General features: G+C 40.6%; 1 pseudogene; it reads left to right on the top strand.

Annotated features, from left to right (window-relative positions):
- Nucleotides 1-11,008: 11,008 nt before the first annotated feature.
- Nucleotides 11,009-11,127, top strand: LOC120613016 (uncharacterized; annotated as a pseudogene).
- Nucleotides 11,128-11,371: the final 244 nt, after the last annotated feature.

Here is an 11,371-nt window from a genome sequence, read left to right as displayed (position 1 = left end):
CATTTACCTGCAAAAGCATCCATAGACTTGGCTGTATTGCCAAAGAAGTGCATAGTCCAAAAATAAAAAATCGTTTCAGAACCCCTGATCTTAACTTATCACACCCAGCACTCAATCCCAGCAAGGACAGCTCCTGGTTTGATCAGTTTACCCCAAGCTTTCTGACTACAGAACTCTTGCTCCATCTGTTTGTGCCACTTGAAATGCATTCTCTCAGATGTCAAAATCTGTCCAAATCCTCCTCACCTTCAAAAAGCATGTCAAGCACCTCTTCATATAGGAGCCTTTTTTTCCCCAACCATCAGAGAGGTGATTGCTCCATCCTTTGACTCTCTACTGTCATGCACTTATGCCTTGCCTATGTCATTCTTAAATTAAGAGATGCCACAGACCAGGTCAACTTGGCAAAGAGTAAGATCATTTACAACAGTCAGTTTGGGTCTGAATTCTGTCTGTACTTTTTTTTCTGGAGCTCCCATAACAAAGTACTATAGATTGGGTGGCTTAACCAGGGGTCCCTAATCCCCAGGAACTGAGATGAGCAGCAAGAGGTGAGTGGCAGGAGAGGGTGCAAAGCTTCATTTGTATTTGCAGCTGCTCCCCAGTGCTAGCATCATCTCCTCAGCTCCACCTCAGATCATCAGGCATTAGATTCTCATAGGAGTACCGGTCCCTGGTGCCAAAAAGGTTTGGGGACCGCCAGTTTAAACAACAGGAATCCATTTCCTCATGGTACTGGAGGTTAGAAATTAGGTGTTGCATGGTTGGTTTCTTCTGAGGCCTCTCTCCTTGGCTTGTAGATAGCCATCTTCTCTCGGTGTCTTCACGAGGTCTTCCGTCTCTACCTGTGTCCAAATCTCCCTTTCTTATAACAACACCAGTCATATCAGATTAGGGTCTACCCTAATGACTTCATTTTAACTTAAATATCTGTTAAAAGGCCCTATCTTTAAACACATTCCGAGGTACTAGGTGTCAAGACTTCAGCATATGAAATTTGGAGAGATGCAATTCAGCCCATAGCACTGTTGATAGCACAGCCCAGCTGTTTTATCTTAGAAAAATTGTCTTAATGTCTCTATTAGCCTTGGTTACCTCATCCATAAAACGAGAATGATAATGGAACTTAATCCATATGACTGTTGTAGAAATTAATTTAGTTATTTCCCATAAAGCACCAGGATCATTGCCCGAAACATAAATAAGCATGTCAACATAGTTAACCACGGCCATACCTGGCACATTTGCCTGGAACCCACTGTCAGGTGGAAAGTTTCTGGAGGGCAGAAATTGCTTCATATTAACCTCTTTCTTCTCTTGTTGCTAGGACACTGCCTTTAACACAATAAATGTATTTCGAATTGAATGCTTAATTAATTTTTTAAAACTGCTGAATTGTCCGTGGGCTAAAAAAGAGGGATCCTGCCACATCAGCAAAACATGGTAAGCTGCATACAACTCCATTAGAAAAGCGAATCCCATTTTTTCTTGCCTTTCAAGAACCAAAGCCCCTTTCGAAAATGCCAGAGCTATTGTGTTCTGCCTAACCAACTACACAACAGCACTCCAGCCCCACAGGGAATTTCTTTCTGACGGGAATTGCAGGGATTTTGAATTCTACAATAAACCTTGTTTCTGCAACAAATTTAAACAAGGGATGTAATCTAAATTTTGTAACGTAAGTAAAAGGAAAATTCTCAGGTCGCTGGAGATATCTTCCTATTGAACCTAATTCCAATTTTATTCTTTTAAATTTAAATGAATAAAACAAACAAAAAATGAATAGACTACTTTTGGGATACAGATGATGTTATAAGATGTACAGATGATGTTATAAGATGAGAATTCAGTGTAAAAAGCACTTAGTAAAGTTGTTTCTACTCTATTTTTTAAAATCTAATATATATATGCTTACGAGGCCAGCCTATGGTTAATGGAAACTTTGGAAAGACATTTTGTTTTGCAAGAATTCAAGTTGATAGGCTGCCATGGAATTGGCTTTATTTTTGTGAGATTGCTTTATAATTACTAGGAGTTGCCTCTATAGGGCTGCCTCAAATGAAGCTGAATTCTGTGAAAATAATTTTCTTCATGTGTGCATAGTATAGTATTTTTTTTAATAACCACCACCAACAAAAACAAAAAGAATTTAAGATGGTTAAATGTATTTTATTTCATGTTCTTATTTTAATGGTGCTTTTGGCTGAAAGCCCTTCATCACTACCATTTTATTTCCCTTTATATTTGCTCCCATTTTCCCCTATCATAAAATGCTCTAAGAATGATTGGATTCAGAATTGAGCTGGCCTATGGTACAGTCACATCTGTGACTCCTCTCTCTATGAACAGAGAGGGGAAAGGCTAAATGGAAGGAAAAGAGCCACCTCTCTCTCTCTTTCTCAGAATGCAGTTTAAAAGAAGAATCTTTTCTGGATGGTTTTTCTACACTACATCCTCCTCCCCATTCCTGGTCCTACTTTCTCAGCTCTCTGTGTTTAAATTTCTACTCTGTGTCTAAAATGCTAAATAAAATACTGCTGGAGCATCTCCCTTCAATCATAGCATGCAGTCTTGGGAAGACTGAGAAGACCAGGGAATCTATCTAGAAATCTCCAAGGGAAACCTAACAGAAACTCCTGGTGGTAGAGCCAGGGGTTAGGCTGCCACAAAGCAGAACCCTAGGCAGGGACCTTCAGACCTTACAGGACCTCCTACCAGCTTAATTGCTGAATCCATTTTCCCAGGGTTCTTTGCACCATTTTGTATCATTGGAATGACCATCGCCTTTATAATTTCACTACCTTCTTGTAACTTTTATCAGTTTCTGGAATATAAATTGCAAATTCGAGTGTCTATGTCCCCTTCTAAGCCATATTTCCATTTGGTGGGAAGAAGTAAGGGTATGATAGGCAGCCTCTAAATGTGGCTCTCAGTGATTCCTGCCTCCAGTTTTCACATTCTTCTATAATCTGTCCCTTTGCAGGTGGGATGGACTTAGGGATTCACATATAGAATATGGCAGATGTATTGGGACATGGATGCCACTTCTAAGATTAGGTGATATGAAGATTAGTTTCCATATCAGATATACTGTTGTTCTTTCATGGATGGTTCACCCAGAACTAAGCCAGTTGCCATGTCACAAAGCAGTTGCCATGTCACAAAGCAGCCCTGTGGAGAGACACACGTAGTGAAGACCCGAAGCCTGCCCACAACCAAACAACTATGTGATAGTACTTAGAAGCAGAGTGTACTAGTTGAGGGTTTCCAGAAAAACAGAACCAATAGGATGTGTGTGAGTGTGTATGTAAAGAGATGTATTATAAGGAGTTGGCTCGTGTGATTATGGAGGCTGAGAAGTCCCAAGATCTGCCATTGGCAAGCTGAAGATTCGGGAGAGCCGATGGTGTAGTTCCAGTCTAAATCTGAAGGCCTAAAAACCAGGAGAGACAGTGATGTTAAGTTCTAGTCCAAAAACTGACAGGTTGATCTAAGAAGAGCCAATGTTTCAGTTCAGTTCTACAGGCAGGAAAAGACCACAGCTCAAGACATCAGGCAAGAGGGGTTCCCCTTACTCATGGGAGGGGCTGCCTTTTTGTTCTTCAACTCTTTGGATGAGGCCCACCCACATTTGGCTGTACTTAGTCTACCAATTCAAATGTTAATTTTACCCAAAAACATCCTCAGAGACACACCCAGAATAAGGATTGACCAAGTATCTGGGCACCTCGCAGTCCAGTCAAACTAACACAAAATTAACCGTCCCACTCGTCCTTGCTTCAGGGTGACAAAATCACAGTCAGTATTTTGGCCATGACCTCTGGAGAGACCTAGACAGGCTGGCAACAAATAACTTTTTTATTGTATGTTTGTGCTAAATATTGAATGCAACTGGTCCTAAAAAGTTATCTATTGTTCATCTAAAATTTAAATTTAACTGGGCATCTTGCATTTTTATTTGATAAATCCGATAACCCTAGACCTTGACTGAGAAGCACCAGCCAGTTACACTGTCCTGGCTTTTCCTGACCCACAGAAGCTGTGAGATAACAAATGTTTGTTGCTTTCAGCCACTATGTTTTGGATTAATCCGGTATGCAGCAATAATAACTAATACAAAGGAGTATTTTTAACAGAAGTAACTGAGCAAGGCAAGGTTAAAGAGGGACAAGTGCTGGTTGTAGTACCAGCCGATCCAAATGTTAGTCCAAATCATTTCTTTTTCATGGTCTGGGCTTGGCTGAAAATTTGCCCATTCACAGGGTGTGTTATGGTATCTAGTCCAAGCTGGCAGGCTGACCTAAGAATTGCCAATGATAGGGATATGAACTGCAGCCAAGAATTCCTGGGCTGCCAACGCCTGAGAGGGAAGAAAGATCCTCAGGCCAGGAGGTGGTAATAGGACAATGTTTCTCCAATCTCAATGTTCATTTGAATCTCCTGGTGATCTTACCAAAATACAAGTTCCGATTTAGGAGGTCTAGAGTGGGACCTGAGTTATCACTTTCCTAACAAACGCTCAGGTGATGCTGATGCTGCTGGTTCCCAGACAGCACCTTAAGGGGCAAGGTGGTGGGACACTTCCCCTTACTAAGGGCCCTAGCTGTGCAATGAGTCAGATTGGTCAAAGGTGGGAAGCTTTAAAGAAAAAGTGGATGGATTGTCAAATTTTTTCGTCATAGAATATCTTAGGCTCTTGGACCGAAAAAATAATAACCATTGGTTAAGGAGCATCTGTTTCCATCATCTTCTTTGTTTTTTCCTTTTCTATATTCAGAAGTGATTCTGCAGGGGTTACAAGTCAGAACTTCTGGAGATGTGTGCGTAGAGTGAAAAGAAAGTAGAACTTTGTCTCACTGTTTTGATTTGTGTTTAGTCACAAACTTTAACTAGCTTTGGAATTGTAATAGCATTGAAGAATGACCGTGACTTTTTATTTTATAATTGAGGACACATTTTTATTATTACAAAAGCAGCATATGTGCATTATAAAAATTAAGCGAAAAATAAAATAAAATAAATACACCATATTCCCATCAATCAGATTAATCCTACTAACATCTTCATGTTACTACCAGATCTGTTTATAATCGCCATCTTTCTGTGTCAATTAATTTTCACCACATCAAAGATTTAATCCGCTTCCCTCCAATTGTCCCATAAGAGAACATTAATATGATTTTTTAAAATAACTTTGAGAAATCCTTCCAAGATGACCCCTGACTCAGTACTGACATGGGAATTCCTATTTGTGATTGACATTTCAAAGTGTGTATTGAGGGAGAAGTGGTAGAGGAGACTTGGGGAGAGCTTAGGCAGAGGGAAAACAGAACCCTCAGCTGAAAACGTGTGTAAGCTTTTTTCCATTGCAGGCCTGGTAATCGGACATTTGAATACAGAAAATTGTATCCTGATTGGTGACATGGAAGTGAAGCAAAGTACCAAGAGTGAGAGACAAGTACGTGAGAAGGGAAAATGATTAACCCCAATGCTCATAACTTTAAGAGGGAGAAATGCAGCTACAGCCCAGATGGATAATCATGATACTGTCACAGTCGCACAGCATAACTTTTGGTCAAAGATATAGCAGGGCCAAAATATCCTCTATGTCCTAAATTCTGCTGCAGTTGCCATGGCAACGCTCTCCTGCATTTGGCCTGGGAAAAGATGACAGTGAGATGCAGAGACTGTGTTTTTATTTCTTAGAAACTAATGAAGGCTAGAGCCAAAGGGGAGTATACTTCTGGTCCTGCCATGGGCAAGAATCACGTGGAGAGGTTGTCTGGGATCTTAGAAAGGCAGAGTTACTCTCTCACTGGAAAATAAACCAGATATGGATTTGACTTTTTCAATTGGGGAGACAGGGAGCCTCAGTTTAAGACACAAGGCAAGATTTCATAATGATTAGGACACTAGATATTTCTGGAAGTGTTACATATGAGGTTCAGTCACATTGTCCAATCAACCCCCATCACATGCCTCATCTTGAGAAGGTACCTTCCTTCCCCCCGCTGGGCACTCTTCTGGGTCTCAGTAAGAGTGTGAAAAGTAGTGTAAGTGTGTAAGCTTGAAGCTCTGGAGATGTGGAGAAACCCTTTCTACAATGGATGCCTCGCCTCAGGTTTGAGTTGCAGTGATGGATGCAACATAGATCCCCTCGTCCATCTACCTCAGCCCAACCCAAGTTGTGTGACCTTGGAAAGGTTACTCACTCCTTTTTGTATCAGTTCTCACATTTACTAAATGGGGGTTTTAATGACTACCATATCAAGTTCTTTCGGTGAAGATGAAATCAGATGCTTCACAAAAATATCTGTTGCATGCAAAAAAACATGCTGTTCCTGGAATGTAGTAGGTATTCAGTAAATAACAGCTTCCCTTCTTAGCTTCCCTGGAGTGGGCCCCAGGGCTCAGCCAGCTATTCTTGCCTCCATTCACTCAATTTTCTGAGGTTCTTTTTCTCTGAAGATTGATTCAAGGGTGGGATACAGTTTCCTCAGCTCCCCACTCACAACTTACCACCAGATAAACTCCTAGACTATTATTAGAGAGTTTCTAATAATCACAATAAGGGGACGAATACTTTCAAAATAGTAAACGTTAAGGCATGTTGACTAGAATTACAAAGCTGGTCCCTTCTGAAATGACAAAAAAAAAACATCATTGAAACTTTCACTCCATGGACAGACTTACCATAACACCTCTCTCCCTCTCTTCTTTCCGGACATATTGTCCCCCAGATAGATCCGGACTAGAGGTACAAACAATGCAGAAACAATAGGTGTCCACTTGCCTCCCATATGCAGTGTTTAGTCCTGGACCTTCATCATTTTTCAAGGATCTGTCTATGGTAGATTGTACTTGGGACTCCAATTCTTTATCATTTCCTGCTTCTGTACCCTTGCTATGGCCCCATTATGGATGAAGCATATATTTCTACTCCTTAACTTTGGACTCAGACATGAGACTTGCTCTGGCCAAGTGGCACATGCCCAGAGTGACAATATGCCAGCTTCAAACCCAGGTAAGTGTTAAGAGGCCTCAGACATTTCCACTGTCCTCTTGCGCCTTTGCTCTCGCCATGGGAACGACGCACCCTGGCAAGCTCACTGGTCCCAGGAGGAGGACGGGACCACAGAACAGAGCTGTTCCTGCTCCCCAAGACCTACTCTGCACTGAGGAGCGGAGATAGCCAGCCAAGCCCAGCTGGGATGAACTGACTCATCACCAACTCACAGATACATGGGCCAGCCCAGTGCAGACGAGCAAGCTGCCCAGTTAAGCCAAGGCTAGATCCACTGACCGCTGGCTGAACTCAGTTGCAAAAGTGATAATAAAAGATTGCTATCTTGTGTCATTGAGATTGTCATGCAACAGTAATTACCTGATCAACTGCCTCATACAAGAATAATTGCTTTGGACCCTTTGCTCACAGAGGGAAAGAACATTCTGATAATAAAAGCTCAAGATAGGCCTTCACAGTAAGTTTGCCACTCAGGGGTAGGTATACTCTAATTTAATACTGAAAGAGTTTTTCCAGCAATAAAAACCAGTATCTTATTTTTATAAAGTGTTATGATTAAAATGATATTTTGGCAAGATTTATTATATTTATTATAAATTGTAGAATAATTCTTTGACTCTAGAGAAGAGTTATATTATAAGTATGGAAATTATGGCCCTCTTGTAATTAAAATTAAGCATTTTTTATCAATTTAAGTTTATTTTTGAATAAGTAGTGTAACTTAGGTTGAAAGATTAATACTCTCATTATCAAATCACTTTGACTTGGATTATCCCATTGCCTGATTAAACCTACTTGGTGACTGATTCTTCCCCTGCCCTAGAAATAATCTCCAGTAGGCATTGAGGCTTATCTGCCCATCCTTAGGTAATAAAACCACCATTGTTCACTTTAATCTCTCAGTCTATCTCATTTCAGTATTTAGTGTCTCCAGTCCAAGGTAATAATCAAACTCTTAACTTCACTTAGGATTTGAGCTGCCCTCTTTACCAGGCCTGGCCTAATTCAGGCAGGAAGCTCACAGTAAGGAAGAGAGGTATGATTGCCTTCTTTATTTCCTTCCCTTACAGTTTCCTCCAACCCTCCACCCACTGAGCTTCCTCTATCCCTTTGAGTGCAGGATGGGAAGAGGGAGAGGTAAAGAGCAGAAAATTCTTACTTCACTGATACTGACCATAAGTGGTCATATTTTCTGGCTGTGGGAGATGTCCCTGCGTGGTGTGCTTTGCTGGAGTTTGGGCAGACGCACTTCACCACCAGTGGGTCCCTGGCACAACGGTGTTGCATCTTCGCTGCCTGGCTTCTCCACACTCTCTCTCACCATGCAGATTTCAGTGATTAATTGCAGCCCTCCCTTTGGCTCTGCAGTACAGACTATGTCAGCCAGACTTAAGCCCCGCAGATTTCTCTACTGCGGTCAGACACCATCTCCCAGACTTGACGGGTCACATATCAAAGGCTCCAGTGGCCTCTCGAAGGCCAGCCTACTAAGAAATAGAGAAACATCTCCATCCCTCCTCCATGAGGGGTACATGGGACCCAGAGCATATCCCCCACCAAAGAAATCCTCGACCTAATCCCCACCTTCTTTTGCATCCTCCTAACCCTCTTATAGATCAAGAGTGGGTGGTCAGCTAAGGTCTCTAAATCAGTATTTAATTAAATGAAAGCTTAGCAGGCTGATAGAACATCTGACTTTGGAACATGGGAGAGTCGACACCTATTGTTGTGGGGCTTCAGCTAACTCTAAGTCAAAATCTTATCACTGCATCTTGTGACATGTTCACACACACACACACACAAACACACACACACACACATGGACACACATACACCTTCATCTTTCAAGTAAGGTCAGCAGAATGTAAAAGCGGTGAAGACCACTGTCTTGCAGTTTACTAAAATATGCATGAAGAAACTACCGCACGTGATGGTTTCCCCACCTTCCTCTACTCCCACCATTTTCTCAGTTACAAATTTTCATAGCTACATTAATTCGACATTGCCATTCCTATACCTGATATAAGATCAATACCTTTGGAGTGGAAAATGGTCTTAGACAAGACAAACAACCAAAAGAAGAGAAAGGAAGGTAAGAGGGCAACTTTGCAATCATGTCCAGACAAGTCCCAGCTTTCATCACATCGCCTCTCCCACCAACTGTGTCCTCAGCTGCTACAGTTTTAATTAAAACTCAAAAAATAATAATAATAAACATTTCAGGATATGAATGGTTTCTGGAGATGTTAGGGAAGAGTTAGAAAAGACATGTAGCCAGAGACGCCAAACAGCTATTCCAGATGGTGCTACCAACACGACTTAGGCAAACACATGGAAAACATTTCGGTCCCAGAAAGGTTGTTGAAATAATAATTTTCAATGATTCATTAATAGTTAAAAGCATATGGCTCTTCTTTATGCAATTTTGGATTATGTAGCTTTTTTCTTTTCTTTCTTTTCTTTCAGAAGCACAGATGACATCATGGGAGAAACATCTTGACAGTGATCAATAGCCCCGTTGTGGCCTGTCCACTGGCCATGATTACCACATTGCTTAGCTGGTTATCCAGGTGACTAGCCACCTGGAAAGGGTAGCCCCAAATTAAACTGAAGAAAAGGCAAGGAGGTGAAGAGAATACGAAAGAAATAGGTAAGAAAGGACGGAAGAACAATGGTGGACCAGAGACTCTATTCTCCTTATTCATTTTGGTCTTATCACTTCTCAAACAAGAGAACTAGCAAATGCGGGGAAAGGAGGTAAGGAAAAGCACATTAGTGGCTCAAGGAACTCAGAGAAAGAAAACAGTGAGACACTGAGGTAGAAAGAACTGAAGCACGAAGGAAGGTTCAGAAAATTACCACCAATAAGGAATTTAAATTCTGTAAATAGAAAAAAAAAAACCCTATATAATAAATAGGTGTCCAGGTCTAGCCTCAACAATATTTATCTTGGGACTGCTTATAATTACAATGGATTAGAAACAACTGCAGTGGTCAACGGTATTTTTTTAATGGCTGAATAAATTATGGTCCTCAAGACAATGATATGATATGTAATTATTATAAATTTTATATATAAATATGTTTATTGATGGAGCAGAAAATTCATACTATATTGGTAATTAAAAAATACAGATTATAAAAAGTGTAGACAATATGATCACAATTTGGTCAAATAAGTTACATATGTATATTCAGATATATATGTGCAGAAAAATGTCTGGAAGGATGTACACCAAATTGTTGCAAGAAGTATCTTTGAATGATGAAATTCAAAGTAGTTATTCTTGAATGAAGAAAGGAAGAAGTGGGGAAGGGTCTTTCCTGTCACTTGCTTTTTTTTGGTTTGTTTGTTTTTTGGTTTTTTTTTTTGGCTACTTGCCTGAGTACTATAGCAAAAGGGAAGTCTAAGAAGGAAAGATTTCATGTGTTTGAACTCCTGCATATACCATTTGTTATACATGTCACACATGATATGAGGCTATCACTTATGATAATACAGTGGTGTAGTTTTGAAGGTCACTGAAATGTCACAGAAAGAGTGGTGGTCTAAGATTTAAATGAAGTGAGTCCTGCTTCCAACTCTGCCACTACGTTTGTTGGATCTCAGGCAATTTCGATGCAAGTCAATAAACATTATCCAGAATTTATTATATCTCAGGCACAGAGTTCAATACTAACATACAAAGGTGAATATGATACTATTCATATGTTATAATAACCCAAAGCCTAGCCAGGGAGATAAGCAAACAAACAAATAAGTATCAAACAATATGTTATATGCTCTAATAAAGATAACGAATAAAATACTAGGAGATCACAATGGCAAGGTAGACATATCTTCTATCAGGTGTGTAGAGTTTGGGTATTAGAAAGAAGATAACTTTTGAGTTGAGCCTTGAAAGACAAAGCAGGAAAAGGCATGCCACGTAAGTCACTTTGGCTCTCTGGGCCTCAATTTCCTCATTTTTAAAATGAGGGCTGGTCTACAGCCATACCATCCTGAACACATCCAATCCCGTCCAATCTTGGAAGCTAAGCAGGGTTGGACCTGGTTAGTACTTGGATGGGAGATCATCTAGGAAGACTAGGTACTGTAGGCATTAAAAATATATATATATGGGGCCGGACTGGAACAATCTCCAGCATCTGCATTGTGCAGGGCAGGTTGTTTGCTGGCCATCCTGACAAAAGCATCACGTTGCTGAGGCATACCTGAACTCCTAATCAAAGTCTGTGTACAAAAGAGGTATTGGGTTGCTGATGCAGTTTCCGTACATTAGGAAGATGGATTAAAGCAATTGGTTAAGAAAATGTATCCCGATTTGGCAACAAGGCCAAGTGAAT

Source organism: Pteropus medius, unplaced genomic scaffold (assembly GCF_902729225.1).
Source record: "Pteropus medius unplaced genomic scaffold, Ma_sr-lr_union100, whole genome shotgun sequence".
NCBI classification, from domain to species: Eukaryota; Metazoa; Chordata; class Mammalia; order Chiroptera; family Pteropodidae; genus Pteropus; species Pteropus medius.
This window is presented reverse-complemented; position numbering and strand designations above follow the sequence as displayed.